A 25,973-nucleotide genomic window follows, 5' to 3' on the forward strand; every position below is an offset into this window, starting at 1 on the left:
ACTTCCATGACAGGAGTTGCATTTTTAATTAGCTGGTTAGTCTTCCAAGGGCAGTTTGTAAAAGTTTAATTCTTGTCTCAAATTTGAGTCCCATTTGATAAGGCCATTTTTAAAGTGTATTTAGGGACTAGTACTGAAAGCCTTTTCTGGTTTTCAGAAAAGTCAGTTCCTTAGCAAATTTTGTGGAAGAAAAGTAAGGGTTTTTCTCCCAGTAGACTCAACTTACATGAAGCTTATTGAAGATACAGAGACACAGGTGAAATCCTAAGAGAACCAGCTGTTGGGAAGATCTTATACAGTATGTGCTTATCATTTAAAATGCCTGAAGGCCCCAGGTTTGTACACCGGGAAGTAATGACAAAAAACAAGTCAACGAACGATGGACATGAAAAACCTGTAGGTTCATGTATTCCCTGTTACTTGCCTACACAATAGTATCAGTAAAATCAAGACAATCAGATTTACTTAAATCTGACAAGTAAAAAGAAAAAACCTGAAAAGGTCCATTTGTAATAAATATTATTTGGTGAAAAAATAGTGTTTAATTGTATGCATTGACTAAAAAGTATAAGCAATATAAGAAATACCAAAAGAAATATCCCTTCTGACGAATGGATATAGTGTTGCACATGTTTATAAGGGAGGACACAGGACACAGCACCCAAAAGACTTCCAAAACATTCTGAATTTGTCATTTATGTAGGATCATATGGGGGATATATTTGGTGATGCCTTAGAAATGAATCTCTAATACAGCATTCTGTCAGAAGTGCCTGGGAGAGAGCATACCTTAAATGTCATTGGCCCCTCAGCTTTCAGTTTAATATTTAAGCTGTTTCTAATTGTGTTCAGTTGAAACTTGGCATCCAGTTTATGGGCTTGGATGCAATTTCCATTACAGTGAAAAAGAAAAAGGGGAGAAAAGAGGCAAAATTTAAATCTGTTCTTTTCCTGGAGTGCTTAAGTGGTAAATGAGGTAAAAGTTTCAACCTCTTTTCCCAAATTTGTCCAAGTGTGATTTCTTACCCAAAACACAATGCAATAACATTTGGTGTAACATAGTATAAACACATGGATACATAGGCAAGAACTAATCAAAACACTCATCTTTGAACCCTCTTCAAGAAAACCCAATTACGATCTTGTTCATGGGGGGAAATGTGTGTGTTAATGACTAGAGAAGGAGTTCTGCACACATGGCAGGAAATTGCATTAGCCTTCATCAACACCAGAAAACTAAAGTGAAAAGTCAATCTCAGAAACAAACCCTGATGTGGGCTTTAAAAGAGCTTCTGAAATGTTCTCAGTGGATATGTCCCATCCTGCATTTCACACATTGCTGACCCCCCAGGCACTGCTGGCTTTCCTTGCCCTTCCCTCAGCAAAGGCTGCAAAGCTTGTATCAACCTACAGGGCTTTGGGGGAATAAAATACCTCTACAACAGGATTACAGGGAAAAGAAACATGGTGGAAAATTCAGATTTATGATTGTTACAGCTGTAGGTGCCCCCACAGAGATGGGGGCTGGAGGAGAGAAGTGCTCCCTCCTGCCCTTCCCCTTCAAAGGCAGTAATGATCGGCGGAAACACAAATTCTGCCATCTACAGACCATCCTTTGCTTAGGAAGAGCTGAGGCTTGAAAGGCCCCCGTTGGAGGAACAGCCATCCAGCTTATCTCAAAGCCAAAAACTGGGGCTATGCAGAGCTCAGCAGAAAAAGAGCCTTCAGTCAAGACAACACTTGTCACTCAGCAAATCCTGCAAGGCAGGAAAACTGGAATCCCTGGCTTCCAGGAGTTTGCTTAGACTTCATGCTTCTTTCCTAGGCTTCTGTAGGAGATCCCAGATGAGCAAGTAAAAAGATAGTCTTGAGCATCAAATGTATGGGGCTGAGGAGGCACAGCCTGTAGTCAAGGTCTGGGGGTTGTAAGGCAGGGGGCAGAGCACAGGCATTTCCCCAGCTGACGTCTATGCTGATTTGCTGATTGCAGAAATAGTGGCCTTCAGGGCATTTAATAAAAAATTATTAAGGAAGAGACAGGACTGTGGCTACATTACTCACCCATTAACCGTCTGCACATGAGATCAGACATCCCTCCCCCTGAAGCAATCCAGCAATGGACTACAGTCATTGCATGGGTGCTCTGCTCTTTGAGTTGTCCAAGAGAATTGCACTTTAAAGATACAGCGGGACTTTTACCAATTTTATGGCTTTATTACAGTTTGTTTAGGTTTTGGTGCAAACTGCTGTGTTCTAACAGAATTCTGTATTATGTCCATTTTAATGCTTATGTAATTTAGCATGAGCATGGAAATCACAGGAAATACCAGCTTGGTGTAAAATGGCTGCTCCTTACTTGGCTGTTGCTAAACTCCAGGATAAGACTTTCTGTGTACTTTAAAATGAACTTATAAAGTGTCTCACAGAAATTGCACAGTCTACAGTAGTAGTTGTGCGAGCCAATTTAGCCCTGGCCTGGGCACGTACAACACATCCACTGAGATGAGTGGAAGATGATCTGTCCTTGGCCAAGGATAACGTGCTGTAATAGAAATTCTTTCAGTAAGTGACTGACAAGTTGATTTATGGCAATTTCTGACAAACCTGCTGTAGCTTTAGGTATAATTTAAGTAGGCAGACACATGCTGAAGGTTTTCAAGAGCTTGCCTGATGCTCCCCACGGGAACTTTCAAAGCCCCTGGTGGCGGTGGAGTGTTTGACTCCTGTTGACTCAGAACTCTAGTAAGTTTCCATATTTGCCAGCTGGAAGTTTAAATTTCTCCCCTCTGATTTCCCAGAGGCAGGAACAACAAGCTGTTACCAGTGAATTTAGTTTGGAGCTACAGAGAACCGTGAAAATCAGTCTAGGTAGTCAGATGCCTCAATTAGAATTCAGAGACATAGTCTTGCCAGCTAGGATTTGCCTTTCAGGGGTGTTTACCTGATAACTTTCTGTCTCCTGGAGCATGTCCATAGTCACAGAGAGAGGGAAGTTAATAAAAACCTACAATTTCTTGTGGAAATGTAACCACAAGAAAAAAAAAAGCAATGTTTGTAAAACAGTGTACCCAAACACTGTTATTAATGATAATAGTTGTCATTGTCTGCACATGATCATATTGTGATGGAAGAAATACTGCTCAACAGATGACAAGTTCTGTTTGGCCAAGGAGGAAAGAAGAGAGGGAAAAGAGACCTTTAAAGACCGACAGAGTCCCAATGATAATGCTATACATCACCACAAAATCACTCGCAGGTGTACACAAGTCTTGCCACTCCTTCTTGCCCAGTTTCTGTGTGCAAGGTCATCCTCCTGGTGCTACCTTAGAAACTGGCCTTATTCTATAGAGGACATTGAATGATAACACTGCGAGTCAGCTGACTGCTGTGTCACAGAGCTGCTGCTTTCTACATTATCGCAACTGCCAGAGCTCTTACTGCTGCAGTTTTCTAGTCGCAGTGCGGCAAAGCAGACGCATAGAACCAGGCACAAAGCAGCATAGATTTTTTTTTATTCTTATCTTTTTCATATGAGGGGAATATTCCTGGTGTTAGCGTAGGAACAGACACAGCTTGGATGTGTTGGCTTCCGCCTGGCAGCATTTTCAGCTGAGTAGGGATTGCTCGGAGCTCTGTACCCAAATTGCCTCTGAGGAAGAACGCCTGATTTCCCACTTTGCGTACTAAGAGGGTTTTTTTCTTTATGCTACAGTGATGTACCTGCAGCAATAGGACAAAGGAGATGGCACTTGTCACTGTCCGTCCGACTGGGGCCTTTTGCAGGTACTCCACGGCCGAAGCTGTACCAGCATCCCAGGCTCAGATAGATTGGTGATACAGATTGCCGCAATTTCTTACATCAGTTAGGGTAAAGCTCAGACAAGAAACCAGACTCTCTGACCTAAATCAGTCCCAGTCCTTCTGGATACAGGGCAGCAGTCGACTAGCAATGACACAACCAGCCATCAAGTGGAGAGTCTCTGGGATTGCAATCTGTATCAGTTGGAGTCTGAGAGAATGAAACCCTTTCGAATATCCAGTCGCTTCTTCTTCTAATACTACAAATACTACAACTGCAACTACTACTGCTGCTGCTTCTGTTTCTCTTGGCTGTAAGAAGCTGTTAATTGTGTTTGGTCTCTGCCTGTACATTTGCGTGGATTAGTCTGTCTATAATGCAGTCCTTATCTGCTCCTGCTGGAAACCGGGGCACGAAGTCAGCCTGCTTTAACAGTTGTTTCTTTCTGCGTGATGCTATGCAACTAGAATGGGTTACACTGACAACAAAGGAACAAGCACAAAGCACCACTTTCTTTGCTGGACTGTTACAGGAACATAGCTCTTCTTCGATATGACACCCTGGTCTCTTCTCTTTGCTGGCTTTTTATTTTTTTAAAATTTAATTCAACTAATCGAAGAGCCTAACAGACACCATCGTGAATGTGGCATTTAATGATTTGGAAAAGACAGCCTGTGGAGACTGCGATTCGAGACAGCAACACATTTAGGTTATTGCCAATTTTAAATACTTGGTTTGTGAAGCACAGCCCTAAGGGACTAGCTCAGTAACTGAGGGAGAGATTGTAGATAAAGAAATAAAAATGACAAGCATAATGGAGGCTCTGCAAAAGAGACTGTCAGAGAATCAGTTCATGTATGGCAATTTCACCAGTCTGAATCTGAATAATTCATAGATTGAAATTACCCTGCTTTCACCTTTCCATTTAAACTGGCATGATCTGAATCTCTAATAAATTTTCAAGATAAAGTAAAATGCCAATTTGAATCTGAAGAGCTTTTAAAACCAGATGCTACACCCTGAATCTTTCGATACCTTTCACAATTATCCTGTGAGAACCGCACTTCATCACGAAGCACCATTACCAGTGAAAATTACTGTGATTACAATAGCAACAATAGAATACCATCAAATGATCTCTAATCTACCTAATTTACCAAGGCTGACTGTGTGCCCATTGTGTTTCACCACGTCTGGCATTGGATCAATATCACAGTGGAACAAAAATGCCTTAGCGTGTGCTTCCTTTTGGTACCTTTAACTTTGACAGCACAGGAAAAAAATCTACCTGCTGTTAAATGTTTTTACAGCCAATCTACATGCCTCCTGTAGGATCTGATTGATTCTCTATGATTTTCTTTAGTTCTTGGGTATCAGATGTCTTTGTGTTACTAATTAGTTTATAATGTATACGCATGCACAAAGACTGCAGCAAGTGAGTGCCAGCACAGGGACCCTGCACTGCTGCTGCAGTTGTAGCACTCTCACTGGGGAAGCCAAAAAGAGTCCTGTGCCTTATGTGAATAATTACTCCTGTCTGAGTTAGAAATGCTTTGTAGCATCACCGGTCTTGGTTGTACTACGTGAAAAATGTATGCAAAAGCCATGGTCAAGAGAAATGATTGCGTGTAATACTAACAAGATTTTCCCCCCATTCAGCAATTAGCATGTGGTTGTGAGAGACAGGCTGTGACTCCTGCGTGTGTGTGTGTGTGTGTGTGTGTGCGTGTGTGTGTGTGTGTGTGTGTGTGTGTAGGTATGCATGCACATACAGAAATGTAAAGCTACTGTGCTCTGTGAATGAATATGTGCTGATCTCTGAAAGTAACAACTTTCTCTGACAAGCCAGGCGCTGTGTTTTGCTGCAATCTGCTCAGTTGTAACAAATCCCTCTTTTGAAGGTGTAAATTTCCTATAGGATGATACGTGACTTCTGGAACAGTAAGTAACATTTATGCAATATGTTGGTGGCTACAGCTATGCTGCAGAATAGTATTTTAAGCATAGTTTGAGTCCTTGTAGCATAAGTAGAATGTGAAGAAGTGAGAAACGTACAGAAGGCTAGAAGCAGGCATGGAGGCGACTGTATCTGCTGTTTGTATGTGTGTGAGTTGTACACTTCAGGCTTGTTTTTCATTTTATAATCAGATTTACTCTGCCTTCAGGGAATATTTTCTAAGGAAGGAAGGTAAGCAGTATTTCTTCTTATTTCTATGGCGGTGTTGTATTTCTGTTAAGGGAAATGCATGTTTACAGCACATAGTTTTATAATACAGCATGATCTCATGACATCTAATTAAATGTTTCAATATTTGTTCACATTAAAACTGAGCAAGAAAGCATATTTAAAACATGGATTTTTATTGAAAATACACTTCTAAAATGCTGTACAAAAACAATTTACAGATTTTGTTTGCATTCATCTTTTGCTCTTTACTGTTGTTAAGTAAGTGCCTATTCTACCTAAATACTAATAGTCTTGAAGCCTTCGGTTTTTATATATTTTGTCTTTTCAAAACACATTTTACTGTACTTCCAAATTTTCAGTATATTAGTGGAGACTCTTCTCTAGAGATAGAAGGGGTGAAAGGTTTTACAGCTTGAGCTGTTATAACAAAGGATCTTGAAAGGGCACAAAATATGATTATACAAAAGTCTCAAATTTTAAATGATTCAGTAATGTGATTTAGCAAAATGCTGTTCTTAGACAACGCACTCTCAAAATACTACACTATCTGGAAATAATCAGTCCATTCAGTGCTATATTTATATTTATATTCTTCATTTTCCCATAGTATTTGAAACTTAACAAAGAAAAAGCTGAGAGTAAATACCAAAAATTTGGTAAAAGTGTAACACCTACATTATGTTACTGTGGTAATAAAATCAAGACATTTAGACTGAACTTCGCTGAAGAGAACTAGTCATTGTGGTTTAACTATTTTATGAAGGGCATTTTATGTTTTTATGTACAGAAATATAATATATACTGATATAAGTACTATACTGCAAGGACCATGCAAACCAGAATGTGAATGTTTTGCAAAATACCATACAAGTACCTGGCAGCATTTATGGTATTATTCACACTGCCACACTCCTCTAGTATCATATACTGCATTGAAATCATGGTTAACCAACTGGATTCCACGTGGTATTTACAAACCTAATTTTTTATCAGTCTTATCTGCTGCAACAGCTTGTAGAGAGCAGCTGGCCATGGGGTGCAAGGTGTCCTCATTAACAAGTGCAGAGCAGAGCTAAGGGAGACCTCACAAGCTATTGGTGGCTTCACACAAGGGCCCAAAACAAATCCTTCTGTGGAACTGTGCTGGAGTCCTCTAACTTTGTGTTTCTGTTATTAAGCTTTAAGCATGCTGCTGGCTTTCTCCCACTGCTCCACACTGGCCTCACATTCCAAAACATGCTGTGCTGGTCAGGCTTAATGCTGTTTGCCAGTATGAGCTCCTGCAGGATTTGCCAGACATTGTTAGGACAGCACACCCAGGAGGTGAGAGTATCCATGAGACTCTGCTAAAAGTACTCTGGACAAGTTTGGAAACCTTGGGAAGTGAACTCCGCTATTTGGGGTGATGTGTGTTTCAAAGGCAGCAAGATTGCCATCTGTCAGCAGGATAGACTGCACGTGCAAATGGGTAAAAAAGCTTTTAAACTTTTCCAGATGCAGGATTGTGAAGAGAATATTAGCAATATTACTTAATAGAAAGTATTAAAATGTAGTCAAGTTATATCATCCATGATTTTCTGTATTTTCTATCAGATAGCTATAGCTGAAGTGTTTTGTATTTATAATTGTATGTGTCAAAATAAATGGCAGACTACAACATGAAATTTCTAACGTAAGGCCACTAATTTCAGCAATAGGGAGTCAACAGTTAGTATTCATCATATCAAAAGATGTATTGGTCTGGTTTTATACCTGCTTTTCACTGTTTTACACTTGTCTATAAATCAATCTGCAATGGCAAATGATGGACAAAACCCTTCCTTACATGAGTTTCCAACTAAACACAGATATCCACCTCAGTAAAATTACTCCCATGCATTTGGTGGACCCTTATCTGCAGCTAGGCAACAAGCATGATGCAACCACACACATGAAAAACATATTGGAGCCCATTCTATTACCTCCAAATTTACTAATAAGACTCCCTGTGCCATCAACATAAAAGATAGATCCAATAATTTCCTTCTATGACATCCTTTTTGTGAAAGTTGCTGCTATTTTGTTGGGTTTTTTCATGTATAGTTGACACAACGCTGAACAGAAGATCCTTTCTGTCCACCAGGACACAAGACCTGAGCAAAACATACACTGAAATCAACATCTCAGGACAGGTTTATTTGACAACTGAAGGGATCTTCTCCTCCGTAGTTGGTAATATTTGTGCTCACTTGTTTGTCGATTCTGCATTATCATCTGCTATAAAACACACAAGTTCTGATCTGTAATGTTTGTATCTATTTGGACAAGAGCCCTGAGGATAGGGGGTCTGTTGTGGGTTTCATTGCGGGTTTTTTTCACTGGACTGCTGCTTTGAATTAATTGCAACTGCCTGTGGAAATATGATCCCTTAAGAATGTAGAGAAATACATTATTAATGATTATGTATGAAGAATTGCTAGAATCCCCTGCATTCTGGCTGCTGTGAATTTCACACCATCATCCCCAAAGAAAAACATTAGGGAGAAAGTAAGACCAACGTAACTTGAAATGAAAACAGCAGCATTTCCAAACCAATCATTTTTGACACAGGAAATTCAGAGTTAAACAGAACAAAATCCAAGTGGTTCACTGACACAATTAAAATACCTGAGCAGCTCCCTTACTCTTTGATGTCATAACTCCAGGATGTGATAAAGGTAAATAATTTTGCCATGTCAGTTTATACTATACAGATAAGATCAACTCCCTTCTTTTGGCTTTAAAAGTATTTGCACTGCATTTCACAGCATCAGTTCAGTTTCTTTGTGGACTACAAATGTACACCTGCTCTGTGCTTTTAGCTGAGTAACACAACCAGAAGTTCTGAAAATCAAATGATTTCTGACCAACCTAAAGAGGGAAACGAAAACCTAAATGGGAATTGCAGAAGAGGCAATGGGTTTCCCAGGTCTCATGCCAACAGAGATGCTTGCTGGGGGTTTTCCAGGTCAGGTTAAACTTCTTATTGTGTTAGAACTTGTTCTTAAAAATCCCCATAGTTAAAAATGAGCGGGAATTCAAAACATGGCCAAAGTTTTGCCCAAAACCATAAGGGATTTTTTTCTTTTCAAACTACATTTGAGATTATTTTTGCCACAGGCCTTGCCTCAAAGTTTACCAAGAAACTGTTCAAAATAATATTTGCAATGCTGTATTTCATTTGTAGATGGTCATGCATAGTGAAGCACACGCAACAAATTAGTAGTTGTGAGCTAAACAGGGAAATGTTGTTGAAATAGAAAAAAATATAAATGGATATATTATGGTGTTGCCACTGTACTGTTCAGTTATACTCAATACTTCACAGAGATAGTGCAGAAATAAATGTACAGCTAAATTATACACAATTACACTCAGTGAAATGCTCAATAGAAAAGCCTTATGTTGGACTCACCTGTTTCTATTTCTTCTGCCTATGTTTATTCAAAACTCACCTCCAGTGGCACAGCAGTCACAAGAATTGGCTACCCCTCTAACCTGCAGGTAAGTTTCACTGAGGTAGCCAAAGGATGAGATCCCTCATCTTGTGCTCCTGAAGGCAATGTCCTGGTTGGTGGGGCCAGGGGAGAGGCAGGTGTGCAGAGGGGCATGGATATGACACACTTCTGACTCTCCTACAAAGCAAAAGTGGGAAAATGTCATTATTAAGTAATTAAAGAGGAATAGGAACATCTTTAATTTCTATCTTTTCAAAGGCAGCTCTTCTGCAAACTTGCCAAATTTATACCTAGCACGACTATCATGTGTGAAGCTCCAAGTCACAGAGAAAATTTAAATTGTCAATTGAGATTGTGGAAGAAGGGTCCATAACCCAAGACACTACACTAATGTTTACTCAAACATAGTGAGCATTACATTTAATTTGCATGTAAATGCAGCTGCCTATGCCACTACACCCATAATGTCTGTAAAGTTACTGTATATTTCAGATTTGGCTTAAGCAGCTACATCCCATTTAAACTGGCCTTTTTGATAATGGTATTTTTGCTTTTCCTTTGAGTGACATAGCATGCCCTTTGCTATGCATGCAAGTAAGCATGAATTGTTGCAACTCCTTTTGTCAAAAGGTACAATTTTTCCTCAAAGCTTGTCCATACTAAACTTAGCACTTTTACATAAAGAAAGGTGGTAAGTTTAGTACAGACATGCCTGTCTTTGCAAGCTGATGGGCTTGACATGGTTATGAATTGCTTGTAGTTTGTATTTTTTGTATTCTGTGTATGTTTTCTTATATTTAGAAGTTGGAGTGCACCCTTTCCTCAGCCACAGAACTTAATGCTAGGTAATTACTTAAAAAAAATTAAGGACATGTGCTTCATCTTCTGAATGCTTCAGACTGTGTGTGACTTCCTGAGCTTTCAGAGCAGAATCTGGAGTATGTGCAGGATGTATTTCATTGGGAAAAAAAAAAAAAAAGAAAGTAATTTTCTGGTGCTTCTGACTGTTTGCCTCACTTTAGACAATACTTGTAGCCATAATCTTTGATTCTGTATTTTACTTTTGTAGATAAGTACTGCTAAAAACAATTCTTTCACCTTACAGGGCACTTCATGAAAATAATTTCTTTAACAAATGTGAGTCACATAATGAATCAGTAACAGTTGGGGGAAATCCTGATGGAAAGTAGTGCTCTCATCATTAGTGCTGTGCATGGTAAATTAGGAGCAGGCTTTTCAGGAAATGAGGACAAAAAGGCGGAATTGCTGCTCATTAAGAGTTTGTCTTGAGCACAGAGTTCATGCTCTTTAAGAACAATAAGAACATCCTAAGTTTGTGTTTGAGATAAATACATATATATATATATACATATATATACACATATGTATATACATATATACACACATCCATACATAACTTTGGGGAATTTTGATCACTAGCAAATTCACAAAAGTTATAAAATTGGCTACTCCAAAGATTTTGAAGTTTCAGTGGTACTTTGGGAATGTTAGGGACTAAAAATAAAATATAGTTGTCAAGGAGTATCATAAATGTGTGAAAATTACTGAAGACCTAACCGTAATTTTTTTGTGTTTATTTATAAAGCATTAAAATGCTGTCTTAATGTAGTACTGAAAAAATCCCAACTTCCCTTTTGTTTCAAATTTGGAGAGGTCCTTTCATCTTCCACTACAGCAGTAGCCTAGGGACTCTAGGCAGGTACGTATTTCTACCAAGATATTTTATATTATTTGTGGATAAGTAGTCTATTTTCTTCCACAATTTCTGTGCATTCATAACAGCACAGTGGAAAATATTTGCATTACTATATATTTAATCACAATACCTGTCCAGAAAAACCATTCTTACTGTGCAAGGCACTGTATGAAGGGAAAACAAAAGGTCCATACTTTGGAGTAGATTTTTATCTGAAGGAAGAATAATCACTAAATATTGGAGAGGACAATATGCCATCTTCAGATAAAGAAGATAATTTTTAGAAAACATATAACAAAGGTACAAATTATAGCTGAAATATTCATTTTATAGGAGTAACCCAGGTTTTGAACAACCTTATTGCAAGCCTCTTACCTTTTTTCATCAAAAATTAAATGCACCCACAGTGATGAATTGATGATTGCATTTAAAAGAAAGTGTGACTCCCACTCCCTCCAAAGAATAACTGCTTTCAGACCTGATTAGATGTTAGAAATAACAATAATGATACCCTTAACCAGTCATTCTTACAGCATTCATAAACTTACATGTAGCAAAAAATAGTTTAATATGCATGGAAGTCTTGAAAAGCTTTCCTTCTGTCAGCACCAGTTTTGTAAACTTCATGTGTCTTCTGCAGAGTTTTAAGAACTTATCAGGCCTGGACAAAGACTTCTAGATATGAGGTAGCCAATATTCTGTATATTTTCAGTGCTCAGTTAAGTACATTGTAAAAAACATATTTTCATGCTCATGTAACAACCTACCATGGTAACAGGGAAGTTTCTGTATTTTCATTTAAACAATTCACAGTAAATTGCTGATTTTCCCTACCCACAGATGGAACACTGAATTTTAAGAGACAGATTTGAAATAAGAAAATCTAGAAAATAAATTAACATGTCAGGGAATATCAGAAGTAGGAAAACTTCTTGGTTTAGACAGACAAGCAATTTACACCAAAAGTATTTGTCAGTATTCCCATTATGTGCATTTGGTTTTTAAATTATTGTAACTATAAAGTTTAGCTGGGTTTTCAGTTTGAAAAAAGTGGTCATTAACCTGCATCAGGGATGCAAGTTTAGTTGAATTTCTTCACAGTCCAGGTTTAGTCAATCTTGCTGTATCTGCATGAGGAAATGATTTAAATGAGTGAGGCAAAGCTATATGAAGGGACAAGGTGGCTTTTGCACAATCAGGAATGCAATTTTCATTGATGATGGATAAGTACCTAGTTATTTTAGAAGTTCCTGTCACCAAGTTTCTTAAAAGTATATTTACTCTTCTCTCCCTCCTTTTAAGATTCATCGCCACTTGCAAAGTACTTTTATTTAATATTCTTTCTTACTCCAAAACTGGTTTATTCAGTTTTCCGATAATTAATAGACACCACCAAGGGTATTGAAACTGTGTTTAATATCTTCCCAAATATTACATTTTCCTGCTGGATTAGAACATAGTCTGTTGAGAAAATTTACTTCAAAAATCTGCACATCCAATTGTCAAAGACAGAAATTCAAACTAGTCCAAAACAAAGATAAATCAGAAACCATGGATTACTGCCTCTATTTCACCATATTTCCAATGTTGATGACCACTAGAGCCTTTCTACTAATTTTATTCTTTGAGGCTCAGTTCGCTAGTTAAATCATGAATCCTTTCAAAGCTGGAAAACTACTCAAGGCAGAATTTTGGGTCTTGTCTGTCCCATTGCACCACAGCAGAGACATGAGTCTTAAGTAAAACCTAGAGATCATAAATTGAGGTTGAATGCAACTTATAAACAGAGACTGCAAGCAGTGGGGCGTGGAGTGCAGGATTGAGACATGAGTCAGAAGGGACAGAACTAAAATCTGGTCCTCTTAATTGCATTTTAAGAGTCAGATTTGGCAGGATTTGCTACTGAGTATAAGCCAAATCATCTTTTGGATTCTTACCAATGATTTGGGTTTTGCTCACAACCTCTTCACCACCAGCAAAGGTGTAAAACTTAATGGAGAGAGACACCTTTGCTTTCATCTCTCTGACCTCTTCTGAGCACTGATCACACCAAATGTGTTAAATTTCATCCCATATTGCAGTTGCATTTCCATTGTTTACAGCCTTCAGAAACACACAATAACCCAGCACTTACGGTGGCTTCTCTTTGTTTCTCCTCCTTGGAAACTGCAGTTTCACTTTCAAAAGCTAAATCAGCAGCTATTCATTTACAAGCCACAGTAAAACTTTACCGAGTCCCACCTGGTGGCTGGCTGCTATTGGGATGGGCAGACCAGACTTGACAGAGCGGAAACACATTCTTGTGTTTCACAGACAAGGCATGGTGTCCTCCCAAAAGATTACTGAGGCTTTCAGGCTCATAGCTTAAGTTAGATGTGAATGGCAAAAGCTGCTGAACACTGCAAATACAGCTAAAAAGAGGTTAAAAAAAAAGAAGAGAAAAAACATTTTCATACAAAGGTGAATTGAATTAAATTGAACTGAACATTATGTTTTGACATTTTTACAATAAGCTAACAGCTATGCAGCTGATAATACAGTTTCTTCCATAGTAGATCTTTTGCAAGTGGGCTTAGAGAGAAGACAAATTATGAATAATTTATGAAAAAATACATTTATGATTACATACATATGTGCACACATGCACTTGCAAATAAGAATTTTTATCAGAGCTTTATGCATATGCAGTCATTTAACTTTATTTTCAGTAGAGTTCTGTCACTTATTTATAGTTGCACACTGATAGGGAAATATCACTATATTGCCTTTGCAATGTTTTGGTTTTCTTTCTGCTGCTTGGCTTTGCTGATGAGAGAACACAGATTAGTTTTTAAATAACTGTAGGTCTTCAGATGGCATAGTGGTATACCACAGATCTGAATTTCAAGAGCCACTACAGTGTTGGGTGAAACATATTTATTAGCTACTAATAGTGAGACTATAACAGGCATCAGAAGCTGCACAAGAAAACCCTAAGAAATACTTTCATGTTGGGTCTCTAGACTAAACCCCTGACTGCAATCTCAGCAAATTCTCTCTGTGTTAGTGGAAGATAGCTTCACAACATATTCCTTGTTTTCTTTGGACATCCTTTCTGAGCTTTAAGTAATTCTAACTCAAATATGTTTTGTTTTTGCTTGCTTCTTTCTTTCTGATATTCAGATTCCATCTTTCCATGGTGACCATCAGGGGCTTTTTTCCTTAGTACTGATTTAGACTAACAGCAAATGCTCATCTGAGGAACTCAGGGGCCAAATGTGGCTCAACTAGTATAAATAAATAGGCAGATGTTATTTTCCATCTGTGTCTCTCTGTTGTCCACACAGTGATAATACTGTTGTCTACACCTTTCAAGAAAACACGGCAAAATGAAAGTAATAGAAAGATACACTATAAACCCCAGGAAAATTAGAATGTGACAAATTGCATCTTCACATTAAAAAGAATTAACTTCCAACCATTAAGTACAATGCAATGCCTATTTATCAAGTTAAATTGTTTTCCTGTTGCAAAGCACAAATATAGTTACAGAGGCCTTTTACATATGGATGGCACTTGCTTAAGGACTATTTTTAACACTGTATGCATAAATCAAGTTTAATTTCAATGTTTTGGTTTTTTATTTTACCCCACACTTTCAGGGCATAGGCAAAAAATGCTGGAAACAATCTCTTGGATGATCAAAATGCAGACTTTTGCTTACCAAGGGAATTGTGCTTGTGGCATTTTCCATGAACTCAATAATCCTTATCATTAAGTAGCTTGAGCTGTTATTTTTTTGTCCCCACAACTTGTACTGAAAAACTACTCTAGAACCTCACCACTTTCATGGCCAGAATCTCTCTAGCTTCCAGCCTAAATTTATTCATGGCCAAATTACACCCATTTGTTCTTGTGCCAACATTGTCTGCTAGGGTAAATAGCTTTTTCCTTGCCTACTGTTTACCACCCTATTGTGTTTTTAGAGAATAATTATTTCCTGTATCAGTTTTTGCTTCTACTAGACTAAACAAGCAAAAATTTTTGAGCTTTGCTCTTAAAAGCACTTCACTTTGGTAATTTAGGCAGTTTTTCACCTGTTTCACCTTCCACAGTCGTGATGAAAAAGATCTGTGTGAGATCTCTCAGGTGCTTTAAGCAATGGCATAAATTTTTACTTTAGTCTAATAAGAAATAGTTTATCTGGTTCACACTTGGGTGGCATCTGCTTTTTCATGGTTGTATCCCACTGGCAACGTAGCAAGCCTGCAGTCAGCTAATATGCATACATAGATCTATCTCCTGTGTTATTTACAACTGATAGGCTCCTAGTTTACAGCACATTTTTAAATTAATCCTTGAGTGCATGTCTCCACTGCCAATACCGTGCATTTCAAGAGTGAGTTTAGCAATGTGTATTTTTAATGTGCTTTTTCCAAGGGTCACACATGTTTGGGATAAGCTGATGCCAAAGATAATAAAAAAATAAAAAGGAATAATGTTGTGAGACCAAAGAGAGGTACTCAGCACGCTGACAGCACCAGGTGTGGTGTATTAAGGAATAAGGACTTTTCACAAATGCTTCAGTGTAATATGATAGAACAGAAACGTTTGAGTGTGATACACTGCATACAGTACATTAGGACATTCTTTTTTGGCCTTGTATTCTCACAGCTGCTTAAATGTTGCATTTCAAAATAAATAGGATTATTATATCAATTAGTTCCAGGGTAAAAAAAGCTTTGATACTGCCTGGTTGTAAAGGGTCCATTTAAGGACCATAAATTCTGGAATGAACACTATATAACTCCTAAATTTTAACAGACATGGACACTTTCACAAGCACCTTGATGATTTTGGACTACAAGTTCAAATAACTAGGAATTCAGAAACTTTGAATCCTTAAGAAAATGATAGATATTTCCTCATTTTGATGTGGAAGCCATAAATCTATAAAATACCTGTAGCTGTGCAATTACAGATAGCAGAAGGGTAGTAAATTCCAACACTTAGCAGCTTCACCCTTAATTAGAAAGCTAAACTAGATTCCTGAAGGATTTTTTAGAGAGAGAAAGATTATTTTAAAGTCATGTGATAGCTTTTCTTTAAAAATTTTGCATAAGAGTGCTGGATGAGAAAATTTATTTAAAAGAGTTATCTGCTAGAGCATGCAGATTTTTAGAGAATTCTTGAAAAATATTTTTTTGTCAGTTTTAAATTTGATGGGAAGGGAATCTGTATCTGCTCAGGATTATTTTATTAAGTTATTAAAAGGTAGTTTTACTTAGTGTGCCCTCCTTGACTATTGCTACATAATACCTTCTTTGATGTTGAAGTGGTAAAGCGAACACATTAACTTTTTGATGCATTATAAATAATGTTTAATAAATTTTATTTTGTTAATAAAATTTATTGACAAAAATAATAAATTAATAATAATATATTCTTTATTATATATATGTAATGTATTCTTTATTATAACATATAATAAATAAATAACATCATATAAATATAAATATAAATATAAATATAAATATAAATATAAATATAAATATAAATATAAATATAAACAAATATATGTATAATAAATAAATAATCTATATATTATGATATGTATAATAAATACACAGGCACCCCTATGGAGCTGATAGCTATGCAATAATCACTGCTGTACAAAGCAGGGGAGTGCCTGGAGTGCACTGGGATGCAGCTCTGGTATTCCCAGCACAGGAGGGACATCAGCTTGTTGGAGTGAGTCCAGATGTGGGCCAACACGATGATCAGAGAGCTGGAGCATGTCCCCAGTGAGGAATGGCTGAGAGAATTGGGATTGCTCAGCCTGGAGGAGAGAAGGCTTTGGGATAACCCAATTGTGGCCTTCCAGTACTTGGAGGGAGCCTGCAAAAAAAGGTGGAGAGGAGCATTTCCCATGGGCATGTAGTGAAAGGACAAGGGGAAATGGCTTCAAACTGAAAGAGAGAATGTTTAGATTAGGTATCAGGAAAAACTTCTTGACTGTGAGGGTGGGGAGGCACTGGAACAGGTTGCCCAGAGAAACTGTGGATGCCCCTCCCCTGAAAGTGTTCAAGTCTAGGCTGGAGGAGGCTTTGAACAAACTGGTCCAGTGAAAGGTGTCTCTGCACTTGGCAGAGCGTTTGAAACTAGATGATCTTTAAGGTTCCTTCCAACCAAAACCATTCTAGGATGCTATGATATGCAAATAGTGGCTTCAAAAAGTAAATTAATTGATATTTCTGTTATAAGCATTTATTTTCTTTACCCATAATTCACTGTATTTCTATAAATATTTGAGACATCAAAAACTTGCAGGCTTTCACTGCAGCAGGGTGCAACCCAATCACATTAACTTGACAAGATTAATTTTAAAACAGTTCTTTCCCTTAATACACTCCTTTCTTTTTTTGCTATTTGTAATTAGTAAAAGTATTTGTCAAACTGGGACAAAGGTTTGTTATTAGTCTTTCCTCTTTATACAATTATAGACTTTTTGTGTTGATAAAGGAAAGGGATTTGCAAAGTGCCTGACAAAGTGAAACACCACAGAAAGCAAAATATGTAGCAGAGGGTAACACTACCCTATGGATTTTAATCTCATAGAGGGTTTGGGCTAATAAAAAAAGAATTAAACTAAGCATGACAGATACCTGTCACATTGCTTCATATACTGCTGGAGGATATATAGGACCATAGGGGTCATTGCAAGAACATACAAGAAAACTAAAACACAGTTTCTGCATCCAAGTATGGTGGGTTCTGCAGGTAAACATGGCATACTTGTTCGACAAGATGTTCTTTTGCACAGCATAATTTTGTTATTAATAAAGATTCAATATAGAAAAATATTTTTAAAGTGATTTAAGATAGCTTGCGGGGTGGGGGGAAATAAGAGCAGAGAATCATCCTTCAACATTCATTTACATGTGAAACACTCAATACAAAATAGGAGTTTCTCCTCTTGTGCAGTACCTTCTGGTGCCATTTCGAAATGAAAATCAATAATAATTTCCCAAGCTGAGACAATTTATGCTTCTCTGAGAAGCTGGCCTCATCAGTAAGCTAATAGTTTTTGGCACCTATACAGAGAAGCATCCAGAAAATATTTTCTGTGTAAAACAGAGATTTTTTCCCCTCAGCTGTTTTCTCTTTATTACTTGTGTTGGCTTCCTTGCCATTAGATTTCTTGGAGCTCTGATTCGGGGCGAAATAGATCTGTTGTTTCCTGAAAGAAGATTATTTAGTATGGAGATGGTAAGTTAACTTTGGTGACATAAATCTGTTTTAAGAGGGTTAAGGTGGAGGCAAACCAGAAAGATATGATAGGTTTCAATTTCACATTGTAAGGAGTGCCATGTTAATTCAAGATAAAAAGTGGGACAAAAGTCCACTCAGGGAATTAGGAGCTGTGCATCAGTATGGATGCTGCTGTGCCATGCAGACTGATGGGACAGAGCCCTGTGCCTTGCTCCAGCACTGACTCCAGCTTCCCCTTCAGTCTGGGATGGCAGTGGCTTAAAACTATATAATTTTCAATGATACAGGTCTACAATATGAGGGCTTTGGCACCTTGGTCCTGCTTCAGAGTAGTTCAATACTGAGAGAAACTCTATAGCTGATGAGGATTTGTCTGTCTTTCAAGTGACACCTTAAGTTCAGGTGTGTCAGGGCATATTTTGTGTGGATGACTGGAGTGTTGTATGCAAGTAATTGTTGACTTGTGCTTTCAGAGAAGGCAGTATGAGTATTGTGCACAGCCTACGTGTGACTATTGAAATGATATATTTGAGTCACAAATGTGCTCCCAATTTCACTGCCCACACATTTCCTGCTTCTTTGCACAGAACTGAATAGGCAGGGCTAGTTTCGGAGGCTCTTTGGGACCTTAGTAGAGCAGGTAATCCCCAGTGGAGCTGGGAAGTGAAAGAAACTGTACCAACTGAGAGCCAAATAGCAGCAATGGTGAGATGCTGCAACTCCTGAAGGTTTATAATACCAGGTTATTTCCAATTTCTTTAAATAAATTGATTATTTATTTCCTGTTTCTTTAATAATTACAGATTACCATAATTATTAAAGAATCAGGAAATAAATAATCAATTCCTCCCTTACAAGAACTTTATACACGAGATGTGCAAAATGGTTGAGTTGAAAGGGAGATAAGGCTGCTCAGGCTGTGCACCCGAGCTGGATGTGGGTTACTCCCTTTCAGGTGTGTGGTCTAAGCTTCAGGTGATGGGAGTGGTTCCATGTTTTTTGAAGTTTTTCTTCTTTTTTCATTCTCCTCCTGGCATGTCACAGGCCTTTCCCATGAGCAGTGTCAGCAGCAAAAATCGAGCAGATGTCTCACGGGGCTGTTCCCATTTTGGTACCACAGTATTACATACACGGGGTCACCAAGCTTTCTTTTTACACGTTCCCCTCTCTGTCTGAGCTTCAGCTAAACAATTTGTTCATTTAAAAAACACTAACAGAAAGTCCTTGCAAGTTCACTTCCAAATTTGAAGCTGCTCTTTCTTTTTTTCCAATCCTGAGACTTTACCCTCAACTTTGTTGAGTCTTTGCAGGCTTTGTGTCACTTGCAGAATCCCAGATTGTGGATTACTGTAACGTAAGAATAGATTCTGAGAGGCTTCCAGTGTGACTATCAAGGGTGAAAGTCCTTTTAACAAACTTAATCAGCTAATGATAAAAAAAATAAATTTCAAACCATTTTTTGCTTTAATAGGAGAAAAAATCCCCAATAAAACAGATACCCTGACAAAATGAAAACAGCAAGATCATTTATTACTAAAAAGTATAAAATGTTAACATAAAAGATATTTTTAAGTAACATTTATGAGTGTTATAGACATGAACATTGAACATATACACCCTTGAAATAATCTAGTAAGGAAACAAAACATCCATTTGCATTTTACTTTTGCACATAGGTTTATTAAGATAATATATGTATCTTTTTATATGCTGAGCCACTGCTTTGTCTCTGTCTCAGCCTGTCCAGGGTGTATGAATATTGACTTATGTATACCCCATGGTGTATTATTGCTTACTTGAAGCATAATATTGCATGACCTTGTTTTCTCTCTTAATTATATTTTTCCCTTGTAGGAAAGTAAGTTTACTCACTTTGAATCATGCCAAACCACATAATTTGGAAAAGAATATTGTGGCTCAACTTGGAAAGTACTAACTGGGCTCCAGCCATCGCTGGGAAAGCTGTATAGTCTTTTATTATTTTAACTGGCCAAATGCCCTTTGTTACCACATTAACAGTCTCCCTATGGTGCATGTAACTTTGATATTATTTCTACTTTTAAGCTAAATTTGACCAGATGAAAGACACAAACCCTCCAATTTTGAAATAAAAAAAATAGCATGTTTTGTTAATCCTGTACTTCAGAAGGAAAGTCTGTGAAAACGATAACCTTTGTCTGCTGGCCAAAGTTTTTGTACAGTAAACCCATCCTGCCAGCTGTTCTTATTGGCAAGAGGAAAGATAATATTTTGGTATCTTTAATATCTCCATTTGGAGCGGAGGTTCTGCTTGTGCCATCACTTAAATCATGCATGTTAACATCGGTCTGGCAAACAATGCTGCCCTTTATAAAAAGACCTCAGTTGGGATGGTATCACCGCAATGTTGCAATAAAGCTGCTTCAGACTGCCACATACAGCTTCAATCACTCACTGCTTATGGACTCTTGCAGGTGCTCTGGACTGTGCTGCTGGAGAACTGCTGGAGAGCTGCTTTCAAAGGCCTAAAGAAGACACTGAGAGAGATTTAAATGTGCATTTTAGTCCGATGTCACCAGGAGCTAAAGGCGCAAAACACCTCAAAAGTCTGGGCTCCCACTCACGTGCCTTTGGTCCTCATCTCTTGAAGCAGACTGGACAAGGATCAGCTTGGTGACTAACATCCAGTGCCTAGCAAGTGAGGAAGGATGGCCAGACAGAAACAAAGAGATACAAAGTGGTCACACCTAAAGCTCTAGGCCTAGACAGGGACACTTCCCACACTGAGAATATCTGACTCAGGAATGTGCATAGGGAATACTCTCTTTCCAGATCCATTTTTGATAGCAAGTTTTAATTTCTGCTGGAACATAAAGGGTGTTCTCATCATGTTTAAGAACATTTAAGAATGTCTTTCTCAGTTTACAGGTAACCTGAAGCCAGGGTGGTTACAGGCATATTGGATCCCACACCTTGGCAGAGGATTATTTCTGCACATGTTTCAGGACAGCTCAGCACTAAAGACTTATAAGGGGAGAAAAAAATTTATGATCCTGCAAAAATTTGCTTGGATCCCTTGAAGGTTTCAAAGATTTCTTAAAGTCCTCAATGAGCACAGGCAAAATGATTGGTATAAAAGTAGGTCTCAAGTCTTTGCCTGTCTAGACATAAAGCCTCTTTCACTAAAATGAAGCATGAGGGAAGACAAGATAGTCTCTTTAAACAAGAATTTAATTCATTTGTGCATTATTGTAATTATACTACTATCTTAAATGCTCTTAGATTAATGGTGCTTGTGACAGTGCAACCTTGCACAATCTGAAAAAGAACTGAGCCCTCCCTGAACCTTACTGGCTCCTGTATAGCCTTCTCCTTGTATTTGACAGTGTAGGGCACATTCCAAGGAAAATGAGGATAGTTCCTGTGTCCTGGCCACCTACTGCTTTTGTAACACCTTGATGTAAAAGTTAATAGCAAAATAGATGGTGCATTTTGTTAGCAGGGCCCAGCCCAACAACCACACTAATGATAGTGCAATGATACCTGGGATGCAAGTTTTCATTTAAGTACATTTCCCCTGGCATCTCCAATATGTGATTTTTTGGGGAAAAAAAAAGAAAGTACTTTTTCAAGTTTTAATTTCCTCCAGAAGCATAAAATCATTTAATAGTTTTTCCTCTCCTTCAGTTTAGCTTTCATCACTGCAGATACAGCTACAAGTACTTATTTGAAATTTTCTTCCTTGCTGAACCACCAGAGCCTTTCAGGGTACCTTTCAGGTAAGGTAAATCCATCAATCAAATGCAAAGGCACTAGGGAAACATATTTTAAAATGACAAATACTTTTTGGTAGCACTCTCTCAGATTACTTCCCCGAATTTGGCTTTTTGCAGTTAGCATGCCTCATGCAGCAGCCTGCCCGCTCCCCATATGCCTCTCTGTCATTATTAATGTGTACTGCAGCTCCACAAAGGTGTTCTGGGTGGAACTTGGCCCAGAGACCTTGGTCAGAGGGAAACGGTAAACCCTGGCCTCTCTGGAAGGGCAGTGTTCCTACTCTCCTGCTCCAAACCCTGCCATGGGTGGCTGGGCACACCAGGCAGCACAACATCGTCCTGTGCAGCACAACACCAGGGCAGCCACCATGACACTACCAGGAAACACGCCAGGCTCAGCCCCACAGCTTGAGTTACTGGCACTAACCAGCTGCTCCTTGTGTGGAAGAACTTCAGCACCTTCCTCTTGCCTTACAAGCACAGGTATTGTAAATAATACAATTAAGGCAGTAAATAAAGGTAGTGCGCCGAGAGAAAAAGAAACATCTTCCATTTTTAAACTTTGTTCACAACAACTTGAAAAAGGTAGATGGTCACATCATTTTAAATGAAAGGAAAAGTTATTGGGGAAAAAAGAATCCACAGACACAGTACATGAAGCTGACCATGAAAGCCATCTGACCTGTCATTTGAATCCTTTTGTATCAAAGAATCATGTTAACAATAACTGTAATGAAATTAGATTATTATGCATGCATGAGCAATAAAACCCCCCCAAAAAAATCTACTATGGTAGATACTGAGGTTAAGAAAAAAAGTGGAAGCTTGTAAAAGATGTATCAAAAGTGACAAGCTCAAGAGGAAGATACCTCCCAGCAGCTCAAGGTCTCAGAGTAAGCACAGAAAAGGCTGCTGTGGTTACAGAGGTAGTTTATTGCCAAATATTATAACCCTCACAAAGTTTAAGGTGAAAATAAGACATAAACCATAAAGTGATCATATGCCCAAAAAGACATTGACATGTATCAAAAACTTTTAGTTAATACTTTCCTGTAGCAAGCAAGACATCTGAAAGAATGCTGCAGTAGATTGCTAAGATATAAAGGAGCACACAGGAGAGAGAATGTCCTGCCAGTGAGCTGCAGGAATTCTTTGCATCCTTGTTTGCTCTAAACTCAAGGAGGTTCCCTTGTACAGCCCTTTATACAGCATATATTGGAGAGATCACTGAAAATTATATATCAGTTTGTTTCTGAGAAAGAGAAAATAGAAGAAATAGAAAACTAAGTTATAACAATTTCAAAGGATAACAAAAGCTAGGAATAGTGTGTGTGGCAAAGACAAGTGAACTCTCTAAAACATGAATAACAAAGAAAGGTCTAATAAGGAATGGAAGATTTTGGTGGCATGGGTGGCAGTGAACAAGAATGCATCAAATCATTATCTGCTTGAAAACAAAGGAAACCAAAAGTATTCCTTCCAACAGCATGGCGGTAACTTGGAGCCTCCTTGCCACAGCCAGAGGGATGTGGTTTACAGAACTTGATGTGAATTTAAGATCTCCTGGACAAACTCATCCATTGTCAAACTCATCCATTGTTCAATAGAAAGATTCTACCTCTGACTTTGGAAGTCATATTGCTAGAAGTTCAGAATATAAGGTGGGTAGCTGTCACTACATGATTGTCATTTTATAATGATCTTTAGTAATCACCCTTCATTTTTGACCACTTTTCATCACTTTTGGAGCCAGAATACTAGTCTAGATGGATCTTTTTCAGCCTGAGCTGGAAAATGATTAAAGATAAAATGTTCTTTCATATTTGTTCTGTAAAATAAATCCTCACATAGTATGAGCTACTCAGGATTCACCTACTTCTGCAGATCTGTAACAAGTCACAGCAGCTGAGAACCTGCTCAGTAAAATTGGAAATGCAGCCTCACAAAGCACAATTTTCAGTGAGCTCATTACACACAAGACTGTCAATTGACCATTTACTGAGCTTCCCGTGCACTGACCTGTACCAAAAGGGAAAGAGAAAAGAGAAGCAATGGCACAGAGTCTGCAGTCCCCCTTTCTTGCAGCCCTTTGCTCTCAGGGGATTTTCTAGGATTTAATAATACATTTGGGAAGTGAGGCCAGGACGCTGTGGAACCTTCAACTTTCATTTTCATGGATCGTTTTCATTAGAAGACTTGGCTGAAATATTCTGTTCCCTTTTCCCCAAGAAAATATCTCTGATGGTACATGCTTCTTCTACAATACTTAACAGTGAAATCTCTGAGACTTACATAGCTCACACCTAGCTGTCCCACCTAAACTTTCTTTCACTCCAGTCTCTAGGTCAAATAACTGCATCAAGTAATTTAAATAATACATAATTCATAGAAAACACTTTGCTTTGAACAAAAACACAATAGTTTTGGGTTTTTTTTCATTTTCAACCAGTGAAGGAGAACTTCAGTCATTTAGCAAACACCATAGCTTGAAGTTAACCAGTAATATTTTTTTCAGGACATACATGGAGAAAGAATTTTTCTACTGTAATGCAATTCCCTAATGATCCATAGTTAACATATTAGTTTGTTTTCTATATAACCTTGAGAAAAATACAAAAGGTATTTCATCATTGTATTAGATCTGTAAACATGCAAAAGTTTCCTGTTGCTTTAAGGAATGACTTCTGTAAGCAGTTATCTGTAGCACATCTAAATTAAATATCCACCTTAGAAGGAAGAGAAGCCATTTTGTATTCAGTCATTAAACAGAATCAGGAACAGTTGCTAAAATAATATATCCCCATTATTCATTACTATTATGCTTCACTTGTAGGAATAGATACCTGATAAGAATTGTACCAGAACTAAAGATGCTAATGAATGATTAAAAGCTAAGGAGCAGATGTGAAGGGCAAGTAGAACAAGAATACCTCATTCCTTTTTTTTCTGAGAACACTTATGTGTTCTCCTTCATTCTCTTCCACTGAGTTTTGCATTCCTATCTCTAGGAATGGCTGAACTAGTGCTGGATTTGGACTCTTTCCAATCTTGTGGAAAGCTGTCTTTCTTAAACTGTGAAAAATAATCCAAAACTTGACAAATTTTATTAACTAAGAGTAATAATAATGTCAAAAATGTCAATAGAAATATTTCATTTAGGTGATCTTTAAAGCATTTCAACTGTACTTATAACTAAAAGCTATTTTACAGAAAACCAAAATCTTTAATTTGATGTGTCAAAATCTTGTTTTATTAAAACTAATTTTTCATGGCCTTGAAATCTGATTTGACCTATTTCTGACAAAGTTTTGGCTAAGACAAATAGAGGCCTTTTTGGATGAAACTCATTTTGTCAAAAGAGCTCCAGGCTAGCTCTGCTAGCCATGATAGTGTACAAATATCACAGGAAACTTCTGATATATGCAAAGGCTTAATCAGCTGGAACTTGACTAACACGCAGACACATATCTAACTGATCCCCAGCTGACTGGGAAATCTGTGTCCCATATGCTGTTTAAAAAGGGAGCTCGTAAAATTTAATTAGTCAGGAGAAAGAACTGGAGCTTGGTTTCCTGGGATGTTTAGTTGTTTGTTTTTTACATCTTTTTTTTTCTTTTACTTTATATGCCTATTCAAACTCCATATATTCACCTAATCTACACATTGCTCTCCTGTGCAGTAATCTGTGGCTCTCTGGGCTTTATATGAGTCCAATCCAGCTAGCTCAGGCTCTGGCCCACACGGACTTGCATAGACAGAAATAAAAGACGAGAAGCGCTCTTCTCCA

At 37.9% G+C, this 25,973-nt stretch overlaps 1 long non-coding RNA gene across 1 annotated transcript; it reads left to right on the forward strand.

The window, feature by feature from the left end:
- Positions 1-3,339: 3,339 nt before the first annotated feature.
- Positions 3,340-25,973, forward strand: LOC143694349 (uncharacterized). Its single transcript, XR_013182773.1, has 2 exons — positions 3,340-9,509; positions 20,885-25,973. It is a non-coding gene; the product is annotated as an uncharacterized LOC143694349 (long non-coding RNA).

Source organism: Agelaius phoeniceus, chromosome 1, assembly GCF_051311805.1.
Source record: "Agelaius phoeniceus isolate bAgePho1 chromosome 1, bAgePho1.hap1, whole genome shotgun sequence".
In the NCBI taxonomy this organism is placed as follows: Eukaryota; Metazoa; Chordata; class Aves; order Passeriformes; family Icteridae; genus Agelaius; species Agelaius phoeniceus.